Source organism: Ceratosolen solmsi, unplaced genomic scaffold (genome assembly GCF_000503995.2).
Source record: "Ceratosolen solmsi marchali unplaced genomic scaffold, CerSol_1.0 scaffold23, whole genome shotgun sequence".
NCBI classification, from domain to species: Eukaryota; Metazoa; Arthropoda; class Insecta; order Hymenoptera; family Agaonidae; genus Ceratosolen; species Ceratosolen solmsi.
The window spans coordinates 4359977-4380624 of NW_011948430.1; the positions used below are offsets into that span (position 1 = coordinate 4359977).

General features: G+C 34.8%; 1 protein-coding gene across 1 annotated transcript in view; it reads right to left on the bottom strand.

Moving 5' to 3' along the window:
* PlexA (plexin A) overlaps window positions 1-3584 on the bottom strand; it is a 351444-nt gene extending 347860 nt beyond the window's left edge. The window contains exon 1 of the mRNA XM_011501901.1: window positions 3196-3584. The gene's annotated coding sequence lies outside the window, so the exon portion shown is untranslated. The remainder of the gene's footprint in view (window positions 1-3195) is intronic.
* Window positions 3585-20648: the final 17064 nt, after the last annotated feature.

Below are 20648 nucleotides of genomic sequence, written 5' to 3' on the forward strand. Positions count from 1 at the left end.
AAGAGTCGACCAACGCCATTTTCAAATTCAATACTGAAATACTTATTGAAATATTTCAGAGGCAATTGTTTGCTATAAAAATGTATTTATAGCTTATCGTACGCATTTTTATCCATAAATTTTGTTAATATTCAATACGGATTTTCATTGAATATTTAACAACGACAATCTATCATTTATCTGTACAAATATTAAAAAAGGAAAGAAAAAAATGAAAAAGAACCATATAAGTATATGAAAACTCAAATTTATTGTATTTCGCACTCCCACTTTCACAAAATACGAAAGACTTGAAATTTTCGAGCACTCCTCTGTGGTGAGTGAATCAACATTTTCCATCAACATATGGTTTTTTTTTTTTTTTTTTTTTTTTTTTTTAAGATTTTCATCATGTTAATATGGTGTAGTTAATCTATTCTAGTGGGTTATTAAGAAATCGTTAAGTATATTAATGCATTATAATAGTGTATTATGCAGCAAGACATATTCAATGGTACTTCAACGTGGACAAGAAAACATTTCCACGAAGAAGTTTGGAGAGAGTTGAATTCTTTGTCAGCAAACAGGCCTCTGAAAAATGGAGGAATGAAAAGACCTGACCTTCGCTTGTCACGTCATGTTCTTTGCCACTCTACTACTACTTTAATTTCGATTATTTCGTTCACGAAGCCTAGACAAGCAGTGTCAACACTATTCTGTAAAAAAGCTAGGATTTTTTGTGGATCCCAACTATGGTAGGCGGAGTCCCGATTACTAATGTTAAAAATAGTGCGTAGATTTTTCAAGATAACCGTAAGCGATAGCGATGCGACATTTTTATTTGAGGATTTCCATGATTTCGATATATCAACGGAATATAATCGACTTAAAATGATAAAGCATAACAAAGTTATTTTATCATATGACTAATAAATATTTTAGTTTCACCAAATAGACTCGACCTCATACCGCAAGCTATGTAGTTCAATATTTTTTGTCGAGAAATAAAATAATAATAGTTAAAAATTTATCTATACATTTTTATTATATTTAGTGTATGACCTCTTTAGTGTAAGACTATGTATAAAAATTGTAAATATAATCGATACTAGAAAACTTAAATAACACATTAATTGTTAATTTTAGTAAATTGCTTTAATTAAATATTTCAACGCTTGATAATTTATGAGTAAAAATTAATGATTACGTGGATATAAGAAATGACAAAGAAATATGAAAGCTCATATACGATGGATTCAAGTATATATAAAACGCTTGTTTTTTTTCCAAAAATACATATTTATTCTGACATTATTATTATCGTATATAAATCACTTTTGATATTTTTATGAATATTTTAATGATCTTTAGATTAATTAAATAATGTTATATTATTATTATTATTATTATTATTACTACTACTACTGCTACTACTACTGCTACTATTATTGTTATTGTTGTTATTATTATTCTTATTATTGTTATCGTTATTATTATCACTCCCAGTTTAAGAATATTTCAACAAAATGTATAAATTCGAAGTATCTGAAGAAGTTTATGAGTTTTATGTTTCCTTATGTACGTGTATTTCGCGAAAAGTAAATTCAAATAGAAAATACCAATTGACTTTTGCACGTTTATAGAAGTTGGAATACAGCAGTTTTAACATTTCCTATAAAATATTTAATTTCGCACAGTAGTTTAACATGTTAATAAGCAAAATATTTCAAGAGCAATATTTATTCTATGAGTTATCCAAAAATCTTATAACGGCATGGCATAATTTTACCCAAATTAAATTATTAACTTGATGAACGTATATATCTCTAATTTATTAAATGTTAGTATATGCGTTAAAGATAATAAAGTATATTTCGTTGAGAATTAAGCCTTGAAATATCAATAAAAATAAATTTTCTGACAAAAATGATCTGACAAAAATAATAAATAATGGCTAATATCTTGTATAAACGAAGGTGCTTAATTTAAAAAAATCTAATATAAACGCTTGCGTTGAAATGAAATACGTGCAATCGTTCCATATCATTACACTTAACAAAACAGTAAAGAAATATTTACTATCTGTCAAGAGCTTAATTTATAAAATAATGCGAAAGCTCAAATAGCGAGCATCCATTATTTCAAAAATAACATGTTACAAGCTCGTATCATCCCATCCGGTTTCTGTCATTTTTTTTTTGCTAATCTAATATCATATTTGAGCTCGAGTTCAGCAATCTTGACATCGCAATACCAAACAAAATGAATTGAAATCGAGATATCCGAAGAATACCAACAAACCACTCGCATTAAATAGGAAACTAAACATCATAGTAAATTATAATAATCGTAGCATATTGTTGCATTTGTAACAAGCGATCAATAAATGTACAATATCTTCTCAATTGAAATATAATATTGTAAATTATATTTTATTCGTTTATACTAGCTGTCGTGACTATTAATGGTTAGTGAAAACCTTTTAGGATTTTAGGATAAGTTTGAAGATGGCTCGGCTTTATTTCTTAAGAAATATTTGGTATCTATAAAAGCATAACTATCCACGAGCTTGTCAGTTCTGTAACAGTATTGTAAAATCTCATCAACTTATTAAATTATTAAGTGAATACTTAATTCAGCGGGCGCTTTAATTATTCATTTCCCTAAATCATTAATAGCGATATACCGGTAATTGCCTGAAAATAAAATGTTCGTCACCTAAGCTTATCATATTCTAAGAAAAGCCGCTTATAATTTATTTTTGCCTTCAATTCGTCGCTCGCTCCCTTCATTATTTAGTTTGAAACATGCCATATAAAAAAGGTGAGATGTCAAATTACGATTATAAACTAAACTGCATAGACTCTGTGCCCCAAATATAACACTAATACTGCTAAACTTCATTATAATCGTAATATATATTTTATCGCGCCTATTTCAGTCGCGAGCGGCGACCCGCCCCGATCTATCCAAAGTAGAACTTAATGAGAATTTCGCACTTAAAGCCTTTCCTAATAGAAAAATTGCGTTTAATTATTTAGTGGCAAATGTCTTATCGGCGGAGTTGGCATCTTTTAATAGCCACTCGACTATTAAGTATGAAAATTGTCTCAGCGTTCGAGCCGCCATACCACGGGCTCCTGAATATTAAAAACAAAAGTTTTTCGTCCGAACGATTAAAAAGTGGGCCAACTGTTAGCCAAAGAACATACTCACCGAAATGTTCGGGACGTCCTGCCCGGTGACGACGCCTGCGGTTGGCAGCGGCGTCGCGAGCCCCTCGCAGCCCTTATCACCCTCCGCCTTACTGGCAGAGGAGCGCTAAGATCACTTGTCACCAAGATCAGACGAATTTATGTATCACCACCGTTAACAACCAAACTAAAAATAATAATAACAACAACGACACACAACACAACCACCCCCTCTGTCCCGATCTCGCTGGCTTATCAATCGAGCGTCGGCGGACCAGCGCCCGGAGCCAATTCTCGTAGCCCCCGGACTCTCTCACCCTCTCGCTCTCACTTTCCCTCGGCAAGACTGGCGTCCTTCTCTTCTCGGATCTATTGATGCTGCCGGTGTCGCTGCCTCCGCTACTCCTCCTGCCTTCAACAATCAGAACATGCAAATCAGCGTGATTGAGCGTCGCTCCTGTACGTATCAAACACATACCCACGCAGCACACATAACACGCTCGCCCAACACCCTCGCACAACAGGCTCGCACGTGCATACACGCATACAGGCGCTCTGAGAGAGACATCGAGGACGTGAGGTCTTGAATCTCGATTGCATCGAGTGCTTGGATCGCGGTAAGGGGAGACGGGGGACGAGATAAAAATTGGGAAGAGAGTCGAATGCTTTATAAGGTCGATGCACGACTACTGATATATTTGGGATTTCGCAGCATCTCCATTCAAACCTCGCTATCCAATTAATTTCTCGTTGCACAGCGCGTAAATATAAGTGCATTCAACATAAGTTGCACCGACGGAACGGACGTTTCCTCACTCATGAAGTCAAATGAGCGAATTTTTAATAAATGGAAAAGAATTTATGTATCGAAACTTTTGAAACTTGACATTTTCTTTATTCTTACATTCTACTAGTGTTAGTGCTTAATTCTGAAAATATAAAGAAATGGGGCTCGATATATTATTAGAGCTGGCAAGTGTCGGTAGGTTGTTTTTAATTTTGTATTACACTTTAAAGAAAAGAAAAGAAAAGAAAAAGCATACATATACACATAATAAAAAAAAAGATGGATATTATAATACATGTGTAGTAGATGGAAATCGTTTTGAAACATTAGTTATTTTATTTAAAAGTCAATCACGTACCCATTAAGATAATATAAGTGCTGCCGAGCATTTATAATAAATATAGACATACTCTCGAGTATCAACTTACATTGTCACATATATTTTTAAAATTAAATTTTTAATATTTAACTTTTTTTATGAAATTTTAATCGTTATAGGGCAGAAGTAACGATGAACGGATAAATGGAATCCGAAGGTGTTTATTACATTGCTTATAATGATAAAATCCAATTCAATATAGAAATATCAATTATAATAATCTATTCTATTCTGATAGCTAAGATAGATACGTATGCTGTTGACAAAATAGAATGAGACAATTCGCTAGGTATAAATTACTAAAGAAACTTATATCTCTCTCGAGTTAATGCATTTCTTGTTTTGAGTGTCTATTTATATATTTCTTTCGCAAAAAATTCATAATATGCATTGCATTGACTAGTTAATTTGAATAATTGAATTAATATAATTGTTACGTGAAATATACAAATTTCCAATGCAGGACGTTTATATTTTTATTACATAATATATTGTTACAAGAGATTATAATGTAAAAGTCCGAATACACGGATTACCGATGGAATTAGTTTCAATTAAAAAAATTAAGACTATCATGTTCCCACAAATTTAACTCACATATCCAAAAAATAAATATCAGCATTTATAAGCGTAATCTATCGTTTTACTAAAATGAATTGTAAATAAATTAAATAATTTATTCCATTAAAAAAGAAACAATATATATATATATATATATATATATTAATTATTGATAGGGAGATGAAAAAATATTAGCAAATTTTTCATTAAATCTACAAGTTTTATTTCGATAAAATCTATAAATGCAAAACTGATCTTTTTATTTGAATTCAATTTTCAAACGAAAAAAAAAACAAACACTTTTAAATAATAGGTACTCGGCGTTCATTACTCGTAATCCTTTAAAAGCTTTAAATAAAAAATTCATCATAAAAATTGTAATGCGCACAAGCTCCATTCCGATCGATAGTGTAATTAATTTTTACGATAAACCAAACGCGCATAATGTACATAAACTTCGTAACATTAATTTCATACTTCATACACGTCTCGTCTCTTTATTAAAATTCCATATCCTCCTTATGGCTCTTCTGCTTGTTCGTATCAGTGCGCAAACTTTGTTTCGATCGCGAAACGCGAGAAATTACTCTCCTCTACGTAGAGAGCGTCTCTAATGTAAACACCCGAGACAAAACTTTAAGCGTAATGTCGGATTAAAACTTTATTCCCGTATATATAAAAATTTCATTTAATAGTTACGTGCCGCTTCGTCCGCGCGAACTATATTTGCACGTGAGTGTTTTAACTGCGAATACAAATCAACGTCAGGAGCACAAGAATCTGTGCGATTTTTGCTTCCGCCGAGCAGGAAAACCCGTCGACAGGGCTGATTCATTTGTTTGTCAGGGGATTTTAGTTGTATCCCCCCCTCCGCCCCTTATTCATCAACCCGAATGTTTTCAGCTTTCAGAAACGTATTACTCAATGTTTAATTGATATTCTTTTGATTATGATTTTTTACATCCACGTGAATGCATTGTAAGCTTTATCATTATAGGCATATGAAATTTTCATATACCTCAAAAATATTATAAATTAACATTGCCATTGAGTGTATAAAACTTTACAAACTATTTAGCTATGGAGATGTTTTGAGGATAAAGTAGTGGCGAAGCTACAGTTAAAACTTGAATATATTCTGTTCTTTTTTTTTTTTTTATCTTCAAATTAAACTACTTGCTTAAACTTCCGAATTAATGTAAGAAAGGCGCACAAATAAATATAACATAAATATTAATAAATCATACTCGTTTAATATAAAAGTCAAAGTTTTATAAAACTCGATATCACTTGCTTCTTTCAATAAGCAGCATTAAGCAACACTTTGAAAATGTTATAACTAATAAAATAATCAAATTCTCAAGATGTTAAAATTAATTGCCCGTCCGTGTATCCGAGACACTTGGATTAAATAATGCATTAGCTGAAAAAGTTACGCAATCAAAATTCTTACAAGAAACTCAATGAAGAATATTAATTTAACGATTTCGTAGGCCTATCGACGATATCTAAAGACTCGACCGCTGAAAAATTAATCATTATCCGCCGAGAAAATCTACAAAAAACAACATGTGTCCGACTTCTGGAATAATTTACAAAGGTCTAGAATATATCGATGAAAATGCGTGAATCGTCTTTGGAAATATAACTTTCGACCTCAATCATAAAATACTCGTTTAAAGTATTTCACAAAATTCTACAAACTACCTAGAAACTTTATCGAGAAGAAAAAAATTATTTTATCGTTTACCTCGCAATGAATCATTTCACGGTGCCATCGTCATTTTTATCAAAATCAAGCGAAAGGACCGAGTAGATGTACATAAGTAAAAAGGATAATGTGCACTTTTAACTGCTTGCCAGTTATAAATCGGCAAAGGATCGTCAACCACTCGTTTCACCCATCGATCGATTTATCTCCTCTCTCCTCCCCTTCTTCCCTTTTTTTTTGTTTTTTTTTTTTGTTTTTTTGTAATATACTCCGAAATTACCGGTAAGCCAGAATGGCGCCGCCCAACTCCTTCTCTCCCTGCATTTCGTGCACGTCGACAAAACTCGCCCACACGCGTTCGTAACCGACGTTCCGCACTCGAAAGCCCCTGAAATTCCAAGCTTCCGAGAGCACATGAAGCTAAACGCGAGGCCTAAGCACTTGTTCTCTCTCGGCCCTTCACAAATTCTTTCTTTTATTTCCTTTCTTTCACATACTCCCCTCCCACCCCAGCCCCAGCCCCAGCCGCTCGCTCTCGCTCACTCTCTCTCTCTCTCTCTCTCTCTCTCTCACTCTCTCTCCCTCTCTCTCTTGGTCGCTCGCTTTGAGAAGCATTTTTCTAACATGATAATTTTGTCGTGAGCAAGAACGTTTTCCAAATGCTGGACAGGGATGCGCGCACGCGTTTCATATATGCGTGTGCAACATGTGTAGAGAGCGCGAGACGGTAAGCGGGGGTGGGGGAGGGGGCAGTGAGAAAAAAACGCTACCTGCCATGAAAATTGGATCAATTATTCACGATGAAATGATAATGTATGTGAAATACCGTACCTTTTTGATCATTTATTTCTCACTTTTGTTACCTAGTAAAAGTAAATTTAACATAAAAAAAAACACTTGTGTGCTAAACATTTATTATTTCTGCGTCATAGACGTTTATAATAAAATGAAAAATACATAGAAATATATTAATTTTAAGCGACGATAACTTACAAGTACTTATTAGTACTTGTACTTGAAAAAATACAAATACATAGAATACAGTTGTAAAGCCTAATTCACTTTATTATGATAATGAAAGTTGAATCGCACGGAAAGTGATATTACAAAAACTGACAATAAGCTATGAGTATATGTACACGGTTAATTGACGTATTTATATCGTATTTGTAACAAATAATGTATCGAAAAAAGGTTTTTCTAGAGTATTCGAAAAATGTGTTGTCACAATGACAAGCCATTATTATTTCTTTTCTATAGAAATTGTAAACCATCGTAATGAAATAATTTTGACGTCTCATTCTACATTGGGTATAGAAAATTTTATTATACTTGGAACTAATTTCGAATTTGATATTACGTATGAAAAATAAAAATAAAAATAAAAATAAGACAAAATAATAATAATAACAATAATAATAATAATAATAAATAGGAGGAGGCAAAATTAAAGCAACGTTGAAATTCCGCGTGTAAAGAAGTTCAGAAAAAAGCAAACAAAGCAAAATTCTGGGATAGCAACGAAAATGCGCCGGGAAAACACGAGCATTTTTTTTTTTTACAGTGAAAAACGTTGAGGCATTGTTAACAATATGGTAAACGTATGTATACGCATATGTATTGAGAGCTCGACTATCTATATCAAAAATAGATACCTGTAGGAATGGATGTAAGCAAAATGGAAAGTAATAGACAAATAAATCATTAGCTGAATAATACCGACCATTTTCACTGAATCCAAAATTTTCCATGCCCTCTGAACACAAATCTCTAACATTGTCTCGTATTCTTCATACTTATAGTTAAAAATCTATGCAATATCCAATATTCCCTCGATTAGTAAAAAAAAAAAATATTTATATCCCTTTGGACTATTTTTAGCAATAAAATCGCTAAATACCTCACTGATATTCGCAAACGTGACAGATATCCAAATTATCATTATTGTTTTTAACAAACATGACCCATCACTCTAGTCATCGTAAAAACAGAAATTGGAGGAGAATAATAGTTAATACCATTGAGTCGCGTATACTTTGAAACAATTTAAAATCATATTTACTTGAAAATCATCTCCTCGATTACGTACTTTATGAAAGCACGAAAAAAAGGGGAATTCAAAAATAAGAAAAACAGGTTACAATGAAGTAACTGACTCCACCTAGTTTCCCAACTATCTAGTCTCCTGACTGAATTTCCTTTATAAAACAAAAAAACAAACAGACAAAAAACAAACAAAACAAAAAAAAAAGAAAGGAAAAAACATGAATAGATAATATTAATCGGCGAGACATAACTCGGCAGTACGACATTCACCCGTCCATCAGAATTACCATTTTAATGCTCAAAATACGTAACTTCTCGTACAAGTCAAACTTATCGGTTCCAATCAACTGCGATTGTGGAGCAAATTTCGCACGTATTCATTGATTCAACGAAGGAATAAATAAAATAAGGTGGAGTGATTCATAAAAAACCAACCCCACCTACTTCGGAGCAATCGTCCATCTCATAAAAAAATCATACTAAAAAGTGGAGGATACGCGAGTGGAGGATGTTGAAATATTCTCACTCCCAACGTTTTTCAAATTCAAAACTAAAATCAGGTTGGCCAGTCTCGAGGAGTTAAGAACAAAACACACGAGCTGCAATCACCTGGTGCACTTACTTTGGACACTTGTTCGCGTAACCGACAATGTCGTTGTTATCGTTATCGTTCTTTTCCTTGTCGTCGTCGTCGTCGTCGTCGTCGTCGTCGTCGTCGTCGTCGTCGTCGTCGTCGACGCTGCTGCACCCCGACTTTGTATACGCTGTTACAGAAAACCGGCGTGCGCGCGCACCCTCAACTCTCTTTCTCTCTTTCTCCCTTTCTCACTCACTCTCTCTCTCTCTCTCTCTCCCTCTTTCTTTCTTTCTCTCGCTATCTCTCTCTCTCTCTCTTTTTCTCTCAGTCACTCACTCACTTTCGCAATCTCTCACTCTTTCACACTCGCAGTCAAACTCATGTAGATACCTCCAGTGCGAGGATAAAAAGAGGCAATCCTTTTGAATACCTAGATCCTAACCTCTTCTCGTGTTCCAAATCCTTCTCGACTAGTGTGACGGCGCAGCTCCTCAGGGTTCTCCTCTTCCTTCCACACTTTCTATCCCACTCTTCAACTCTATCACAATCTCTCTCTCTCTCTCTCTCTCTGTCTCTATCTCTGTCTGTCTGTCTGTCCTCTCGCTGGCGCACCGACTCAGTGATCGAGGGTGGCTTCGCCCCGTCGAAGGCGTTGGCTCGACTCCCGGTGCGCGCTGTGTTCCTGCGCTGCTGGCACGGCTCTCCTGCTGCCGGCGGCGCGCGTCGATTGGCCGCGCATTCCCGGCGCTAAAATGGCGATCGAACTGTCACGGGCCAAGAGGCGGTGCGCTCTCTCTCTCTCTCTCTCTCTCTCTCTCTCCACTGTCTCTCTTTCTGTATCTATCAATCACTCACTCTTGCGAGGATGATACGTCGTCCGTGACACGGTATACCCGCGGCACATCCAACCCACCGCGATAAACAACGAGCGCCAGACGCTCCGCACACTTGCAATATCTTTATTTTATTTTTCTTCTCTTTCTCTCTTTGGCTCTCTTACACACACTCTCTCTTTCTGGCTCTATCTGAACCTCGAAGCAAGTCCGTCACACCATAAACGAGTAAGCGAACCGCCTGCCCGGACTCACGGGACTCAACTGGGCTGCTTCGCCGGTCTAAACCTCGACGCCAGCGCACAAGCCTCGACCTCGTCCCCTCTCGCTCTTTCTCACGCTCCGTTGGGCTTTCATGTCCGTGTGCGCGCGACTCCGAAAGCAAGAGAGAGCGAACTAGTGAATGCCGCGAGGGCGGCAGGGCGGCGGAGGGAGAGAGAGCTAGTGTGAAAGAGAGTATAAGAGAGAGAGAGAGAGAGAGAAAAGTGAGAGAGAAAAAGGGAGAGAGAGAGAGAGAGAGAGAGAGAGAGAGAGAGGGACAGAGAGAGTGCGAGCTAGTGCGGCGCGGCGGCGATGGCGGCGGTGGCGACAGCGACGGGCATCGCGGAATAGAGAGGGGATCGAGCGAGCGAGATGCAGTGGCCGCGGCCCCCCACTGGTGGCGCACGACGCGCCCCCTGTCAGTCCCCCAGTGGTGTAGACTATGGGACCGGCGCCCGCGCTTCTTTCTTCCGTCTTTCCCTTTATCGGCCCTCCTTCATCATCCACGGGAATTTCTCCACTATCATTTCTCGCTCACGCCCTTCTATCGTCCTGATTCGAGCTTCCTCCTACAAAATCGCACACGAGATGTTTGGTTTGCCGTTCGTTCCAGCCGCAAGGGGACCGACTTTGTTCTGCTCATCTTTTTGCCGAATCTTAATGCTGAGTCGCACGCCTAATCGGCGGCTAATGATACCCACTAATTCGAATCGGAAAAATGTTTAAATTCGTCTTCCCTACGATGCACGACTCGGCCTCTCCAGCCACGCGAGGATGACGTATCCTTAGCTGCCCGATCAGACGGTTCTGTTATAAAAGTTATTTTTACGCGCGAAAAGACGATAATTACCAACTAGCCGTAACGATCGCTTATGGCGAACGATATTTAGCCTCACTAGCTGACGTAAGACAATTATTAGTTTTCAATTGATTGGGATTATATTATGAGAGTGCGTACTTAATTGCATTGGTAAAAGTATCCTGGACGCACACGCGCGTTAAAAAATCAAATGTAATTTGTAAACGTTTTAAATGATCATCCTGGAATCCAATGATTTTTCTCCCCTTTCTGATACTTCCTTATACGTGCGCGTTCGCCAAAATAAATTTCATCCTTTTAATGAATAAAGAGTAAAAAAAATTACCCTTATTATATTATAATAAGAAATTTTGTTGTAGAATTTTTATTATTTATTTCATTTCTGAGTAAAGACAATCGGTAAAGTTCGTTCGTCATCTTTGTAATAGAATAATAAAAGTCAATTGTATAATCGTGATTTACATTAAATTTCAAATTCGGCATTATTTGTTCTGACTAAGCTTGACGTTAATTTAATCCAAAGTATTTTGAAATATTTATCATAAGAGTATTATTAAATTTACATCGGACATTTGATTATCGCCGACCATTAATGATTATTTTAAAACAACATGACGCTTTGAGCATTTTGTGAAATGAAATACATTTATTAAACTGGTGTTGATTAATTTAGTTTTTAATAAGAAATTTGATAAAAAGATAAAAGTAGCAAATTACATGTTTTTCATATTAATTGTGCGTACAATTTTATTTTTTTTTTTTATTTTTTTTTTTTTTTTTTTTTTTTTTTTATTTATTTATTTTTATCTTTTTGCATCATATTACATTTCCATGTAATATACATTTTTAATGTAATAAACGAAATTCTCGCCTTGATGTACGTGATACTGAATAAGTGCCTGTTATTCATATTTAATAAAAATTGAATATAAATAACTCTTTCTACATGTGGAAAATCTGAAAACCGCTCGAGCATTAAATAGGAATACATAAATAGTTTTAATGTTTAATTAATCCCATTGAATCCCAAAATTATCCCTACAAGTGCACATCTGAATATTTTATGCTTTTAAGTTTGATTTCTAATTAGTCTGAGAAATTGTTGAATTATTTCGTGATTATATTTATTGGTAGCAATTTTTATTTCATTCTTTCTTTCGTTTTCTTTCTTCTTTTTTTTTATATTTAAAACCATGATACGACACAATAAATACAATATTACTGCCTTCCAACGTTAAAATAAATGTCTATAATGGAAAGTCTATTAGGAAATAAGTCACTTCATTTATTATTGTGTGCGACTAGGTTGGATGATGAATTATATAGTAAAAAGGTACTTGATAGTAATAGCTTAAAAAAGACGGCCCTGATCCTAACGATGATGATGATGATGATGATGATGATAATATACTAATAATATAAATGAATGATAATAACAAAAAGTCCTACGTAGTACTTTTATTCTCTCTCTCTCTCTCTGTGTGATTGTGTTTTTCTGTGGCTTTGTGGTGCGTGTGTTTGGTGCGTGCGTGCATGCGTGTGGGTGTACTTGTGTCTTTGCTCGTGCATACACTCATGCTTGTGGGTGGGTGCACTTGCGTGTGCTGCGTGTGCTCGTACGTACGTGCGTGCGTATGGATGCACTTGTTGTGTGGTGCGTGCGTGCGCGCATGCGTGTGGGTGTACTTGTGTGTGGTGCGTGCGCTCGTGCGTGCGCGCGTGCGTGGTTGCACTTGTGTTTGCTGCGTGTGCACGTACGTGCGCGCATGCGTGTGGTTGTACTTGCGTTTGCTTCGTGCGCTCGTGCGCGCGCGCGTGCGTGTGGGTGTACTTTTGTGTGGTGCGTGTGCTCGTGCGTGCGCGCATGCGTGTAGAAGTGCGTTGTGTGTGGTGCGTGTGCGTGTGCGTTAGTGTGCGCGTGCGTGTGCGCCTGTGTGTACCAAAAGTAATATTAATTTCAAATTAATTTCATCGGTATTACACGCCTATGTTTTATTTTATCTACAAACCTGATAGACTATATAGTTTTTCTTTGTTTATTTACATTATTCAAATTAGTGTAATAACGGAAATGTATTTATATACGCCGTTTGCTGTTAAGGTAATGTATTAATTATTATTTAACCGACGTTGGAAACTCGTAAGTTTATCACCCCATTAACGCAAGAACGCCACTTTGCATCAAGAACTTTCCTATTTTGCGCCTAAACCATCTAGAATATGTGGTCACTCGGTACTTGTGCTAAGTCCAGTTTAATATTATCTGCCCATCTTTGTCTTCGTGTACCCGAAACTTTTTGACTTTCTCGTTTATGCATGGGAATGCGAAACGCTGCTATTTTATTCACTATTCGAGCCGAGGTTGCAATTCATTTTGATCTATTTATCCACGCGTAGATTCATAATGAATTTAAAAAATTCTGTCACGACGTGATTTAATAAAATCCGAAAAATGGAAAACACGGTTTAAAAATTGAAAAATACGAGCAACAATGTAATATGCCTGACGCTACAACATGTTGGCAATCTGCATATGATAATGAATACTCGGAGACGATTATAATTGAGTGCAGCAGTACTTAGAAGTGTACACGTGTACTTCAAATTCTATAGTAATTACAAATTGCCAGTTTATTGTTACATTAGATACTTTCAGTGTAGGTAGTTCAATTTGGAGATATTTCAGCCATTAATTAAATTAATGCGAGTATAATATTTTTATTTAGAAATGTCATATTCTAAAATGCTCTCTAGTTTGTCCATATAATTATTAAATTTCATCCGTCAAGCTAAGAATTTTCATTTCCGATAACATTTTACGTTCGCTTGTGTATTAAATTTTAATTACCTAATGACTATCAACTTTTAATGTCACTTTATTTCGAAATATTTAGTAGACATTTACGACTAATTTAATTATGATACTTTCCAAATTTATTATTCACTGTAAATATAATATTAAATTTTGTCACTGGAAAGCGTTTTAAAAATAATTGCGACCGACCATGTTATTAAATAGATAATGTAACTAAAATTTATAATCGGCATTTTTATTGTGCTTTCTTAAAATAACAACCAACTTTATGGCTATTCACAGCTGTTTAATACTTTATTTGAAGAGTACATGTGAATAATACAAAGTCTTAATGCATAATTATAAGATTAGTCCGTAAGAACAGACATTTTTTTTTTTTTTATAAAACCATTATTATTATTAACGTTTATATAACCGCATAATACATGCTACGCATTCAAATAATATGAGCACTCACGTATACGAAGTATGTTGTATTGGAAAGAAAGAAAAAAGAAAAAAGACACCTTTCTCATACACTTTCTTAAACGATAATAATGTAGAATAGAATGTAACGTTAATATTTTTAATATTTTAAAATTTATTTGAATTGCTACGCTTGAAAATAGCATTATCGGCCTAGTGCACTTAAAATATTGCATTTAGATAAATGAAAGCGAGGCCAATCGACAGGTAAAAATTAATTTCATTAATAATAAATGAAATTCCCAAAAGAGAAAAACATATTTAAATTATGAGATATTGCTTATATAAAAAAATCTGCTTGACACGAAGAGATTATTATTGCTTTGTTTTACTGAAATAATGTAAAAATGTTCTTTCCAGCAATATATTTGAGAAAAATATTATGATATTTAAGTAGTTAGGAGTCACAGTCATTGCAGTACTACTTGAAAATTCTATTAAAATATCTATTTATCTCGTAATGATGTTGTCTTACTTTTACAGTAAGTGTCATTTTTGGTAATTTATTACATCTTCAAATGATGTATTTATTTTCCGACTATCATGAGAATTTTTCATGAATTTCTTGACAAATGAAAATCAAAGGACGTTTCTTAAAATTTTATTTCATATACAAAATTCATTAATAATATCGACCGCGATCGATAATTTTTATTTATTTTTAAAATATTCAATTGATATAATATTTTAATGTATTAATTACTTCTGTCGAGAATGTAATCTTTTTCCACTGCTAAAGATGAAAATGAAATGTTAATGGTGCTTGAAAAGAAAAAAAAATAAATAAATAAAATGGGAAAAAATCTTTTTAGCCTCGATAGGTTTATCAGAAAATTAATTTAAAAATGTATTATAGAATACTGAATAAAAGTTTCGTAAAATCCTGTACCAAAAAAAAAAAAAAATCAGATTCCGCGAAACATTACCAATTATAGAATAAATTATAAATTGTATTTTTTCTTAAATTTATTTAAAAATATTAATACGAGTTTGGCGAAACTGTAAAAAAAAAAAAAAAATTAAATTATGAAAATACTGCCAATTACATCGTAGTAATAATTTTTCTTCTCGAGTTTTATCTAAATGTATTAAAGAAGAAAATATCGCGTTGCAAAATTAAAAAAAATTAATCAACCCTCATAAAAGACTGGCTCGGAGTGCATCTTTAACGGTTTAAAAAGTTATTGCTAATTAAAAGAAATATTTTTGTAAGAATTTTGCTTAGCTGATGAACGCTGAATCGCTTAGAAAAGTTATAGAGTTATATATCGCTTAGAAAGTTATGGAGAAAATTAAAATTACAGAGGAAATTAGAATGAAAAAAATATGGATTCCCCCGGCGAGTCAGCATGCTGATATAAGTTTAAAAGTCCAAAGATTCGTACAAAAAATTTATGGCTATGAAATACCTAACATTTACAAAGTCCCCGTTATTATATGGAATTTCGAGTTTCACGAATCCAAAGTTAAGAAAGCGCAAGCGTTTACTATGACGCACTGACGTAATAATAATTCACGCCAAGTCGATCAAAACATAAACTAGAAAGCTTTCTATTCCGCTTAATGTACTGGATATTGTTACGCAGCCGAGGAAGTAAAAAGTTAAACGTTCGAAAGCTAAAATTTTGCCTCCAGATCTCAGCTCATTGTTTTTCAACAACAACAACAACAACAACAACAACAACAACAACAGAGAGAGAGAGAGAGAGAGAGAGATAGAAATATATCCCGAAGCGGAAGGAAACCTGTTTTAAAATTAGATTGGGTAAGATTGGCAATTTCTCCACTCCCCTTAATGCATTGTTCCCATTAAAAGTCCCCCGAGATCGACGAGTCAAATATCGAAGAGCCGAAGGATACTCTCGAACGTTAAATCAGCGCCCTCGCCCACACTCAACCAAAGCTCATCGATAAGACAATGATATAAGGCTGCGAGTGCACGAGCTGCGGCTCGATTATAAGGAGCCGAGGCAGCATACGACCGACTCCCGGGGCGCGCGATAACTCCCATCGAGGACCGAAATTCACGGGAGTCGAGTCAGTGTTCGCTCGCGATCCTATTTTTCCACGAAGGTCACGGCTAAAGCACCGGGGCGCGTATTAGCCGCGATACGCGTCTGATAAGGCGCTCCTCGCAGCCGTCGTCCGGGTGTAGCCAATAGCAACCTTTGTTCTCTCATTCGGTGACTCGCTCGAAATGAAGTTTTTCTCTCCCCCCGTGTTGCCGGGGGTTCGAGGGCCGCGCATTGTTGCTTACCTGTCAGGTAAGGGCTTCTGTCTCTTTATGTTTCCGCTCGGTGGAACCCATCCGATCTTAATTAAGAGCGAGCGAGGCTTATTAGCGGCGCCCGAGATTTCCGATTTAATTTCTGCTCATCGGCCGGGGAGCGTAATGAACGACGGGAGAATATAATCGTCAATGTGTATTCCCCCCCCCCCCCCCCATCTCTCTCTCTCTCTCTCTCTCTCTCTCTCTAACACACTTTTTTTTTTCATCCGCAGAGGATAATAAGCGACCCCGGACGCACACTCAGGACCTCGTGGTGCGTCCGTTTGCTTGCGAGGGTATATACCCCATCTCGTTCCCCAGCTAGCTCCGAGTTAGCGAAAATTCTTGATCAAATGTTCCTTTTGACGATTTTTACGCGACTGCGAGCCACGGCAATTTATGGGCTTATTAAAACTTTTTAAATTATTGCCGCAATTCCGCTTGGAACTTTATAAAAGTTATTTGGGTCAGTTAAATAGCTACTATTTGCCAGTCGTATCGAGAGTTGGCGATTTATTGTGAAGGCATTATTATTCGTCAACCTCGTGCCCGCTCGATTTTTAATTGCCATTTTTATGAAAGGGCGATTCTGCGATTCGCGATTATCCTCGTATCCTCGTTCACCTTTGTGTTTCGCGCGTTTTGTCCTTTTGTGCGTGAGGGCTCGGTGCGCCCGCGTTCGAAGCTCGAAACGATTTTCCCGAGTTTCTCGAGTCAACGCGAGCCGTCCAACCGTCCCAAACTCATCGCATTCTCTTTTCATCCTCCAATATGAAAACGAGACAATTGCTATTATCTCAAATTTATCTCCTTATAGTTACTCCAATCTTTTCAATTAGTTTCAAATATTGCAGAGCCGTGTGCGAATGCAGGCTCATTGTCAAAATTCAGCTTTGGAAAACTGATGGATGGAATTCTTTTGGGAAGGCGAGGTAGGGAAGGTTGCGCGATGAAATTTAAGCCCTTTTCGAATGCTTAAAAATGTTTGAAAACTTCCCACCCAAATTGGCCTTTTTATCCCTTAAGAGCAAGCGCCGTAAGTCAAATATTACTCCAACGATTAAAGAACGAATTGCAACTCCTAAATTGATTATTATTCGCGTATATTGCATTCGGAGAGAGGGGCGGCCTGATTAATTGCTCCAAATTGATTGATTGAATGATTGATTGATTGATTGATCGATTGATTCATTGATCGATTGGTACAGTAAAAGATAATTACTGCAGATAATTACTCTCGAGCTACCACTGACCGCTCAATGTGCAATAAGATACATTTATTTACCACGTACAAAGGCATTAGTAAAAAGTGCATTGCTAACGCGGCTGCATACGAGCTTCTGAGCGCACGTAAATCATCAAGTAGGTGGGGCGAGTCGTTGAGCTGTCGCAAGTTGCCGCGGGGCCGCTTTCCAGCCACCGCCAAGTTCGCTCGGAGTCGAGCCGAAAATCTTGTATCCCGTATGTATAAAGTGATGCTGTAAAGTGACTGGGAATCTCGATTATCTTCCGATTGCGAAAATTTTTATACATTTCACCTAGTCGCGCAATGAATAGAGCTTTAATATAATGATTAATATAATGATGAAATTTAATTGTAAAAACAATATAATAATTGTTAAATAATACATCCTGTTGTTGCGACATACATTCGTTGCCATGTCTGACTGCGATAATTGGAAAAATCTATTTAATGGATAGAGCGCAGCTTTACATAATTATGAACGCTTTGTATGTGTGTGTACGATTCGTGGCATAATAAGACATATTTGAAAAAATGTTCCTCTAAATAATATTGATCGGTATATCTTGTTTTAACTTTTACATTTGAATCCGCGTGCGGAGAAGCGTTTATATTGTTTGCTAGATGTCGGTATAAGAACTATAATGCCAGGATATAATTATCGTGCTAATACTTGCAAAGATTTTTTTTAGCGAGAGAGGTGAAATTCCAAAAATTACTTGTATCGTAAGGTTATAGATAAGTACGTATTATTTATATGCACACGAAGAGTTCGTTTTAATAATAATATAGTTTTAATTACACGCGTTTTGAAAGGAGAAATTAAGAAGAAGAAGAAGAAGAAGAAGAAGAAGAAGAAGAAGAAGAAGAAAAACATGGTGAATGATAATGTTATTGGTTATTAATTGACATTATTTTTATTTTATTCTCTCATTATCAATCCTCGAAATATCTTACTCTTCTCATAAATATATTATGTTCAAATTTTCTATTTAAAAAAAAATATTTTTGAACTTTGCTAAGATTTGCTAATAATATTTTTCTCATTAATTTATACGATTAGAGATACTAATCATTTATTATTATTATTATTATTATTATTATTATTATTATTATTATTATTATTATTATTATTATTATTAATATTCATTTATCATTCTGTAAATTTCAATCAAGCAAAACGTCTCCTTAAAAGAACTTTACGGTATTCTATTGTGCAAAGTTTAATACAATCCCCTATTGCATGTGCCATCATTTGAAAAGGTATAAAAAAGAATATTTTGTATCATTTTGCAAGGAATCCTGAATATCCCGATAACGTAGAAATCATTGTCGGTATCTCAACATCCCTTAAGTGATTTCAGACCCTTTAGTAGGGTTTAACGAGCGAGATTAGAGATAAGGTTGTAGTTGTGATCGTAAATTTTAATTTCGAGCATTGAAGACCTTGTGCTTTAGCACTTTGAGACTTTGAGATAGCGATAGCAAACTTTACTGCGTGTACAGAGATGATACGACAATTTCTTCTTGCGATTGTTCTTTTTTTTTTTTTTTTTTTTGGTTAAATATTCAGCTCGTACATTTATTATCGCATTAATATTATTAATATTAAAGCAGTCGGTCCTTTCATCGTCCTTTTCATGCCTACTTATTATTATACTTGCTAATGGCATGTTTCTTTAAAATCTAATATAATATTGTCTCTTCATCTTTATCTTTACGATACTTAAGAATATTCGCATTCTAAATATCGTACTAAAACCCTTCTCTATGCCCTCTCTTTTGTTTCCCATTTTCACCGTTTATCCGAACGATCTTAATGTACATCTTCTTTTAATAATTGGTAAAGCATAAAATCTTTTTATTATACGATTATGAACTATTATACTTTTTTCATTCCGAGTACTTTTTAATTGCATATTAATTGCTATATTAATCCTGTTGCTTTTATATGGATTTTCTTATTTTTAAGCATTTTTATCAATAAGTTTATTATTGTTATATAAACTATATATTTACGGAATAATATTTCCTATATGATTATCTTGTTTCTTTTACTGTATATTTCCTTGTCATTTCATTGTTGCGCTGAAATATTTACATTCAAATATCGTTTCAAAACTTCGCCAAAAACTTCGGTTCAGCCTTTTAATTTAATTATAACTCATCAATGGTCGTTCATTACCTTTTCACTTTAGTTTAATTTATCTGTATTGTTGCTTTTTGCTTTTAATAAAGATTTTGCTTTCTCAAATATCTATTTCATCTAATTCATCTGTGAATCCATATAATAGAGTTTTTATGATATCGTTCAATCGATAAAACTATTTAGTTTCTCTCTCGTAATTACTAATGAAAAATTAAAAATTAAATATATTATAATTACTATTCATAATCTGTAATATCATTGAGTTGAGACTGATCTTTTGCATTAAAAAAAATAATATTAGTAGAAACTGAAATAATAAGAGAATAATAAGAGAATTAGTTAAATTCCTCTAAATTTTGCAGCTATTTTATCTTCATTTCACTCCTTAATATTATAATCGTTTCTTTCTCTCTCTAGAAAATTAATTTTTCTTTTTTCTTTCTTTTTTATTTCGTGCAGTATCTAAAAATTTAATGATTTCAATAATTAATAAGCCTCCAGCCTAATTGAAGCATTTAAAAGTTTTATCTACTTCTCTAAATTATTTCTATTAAATTAT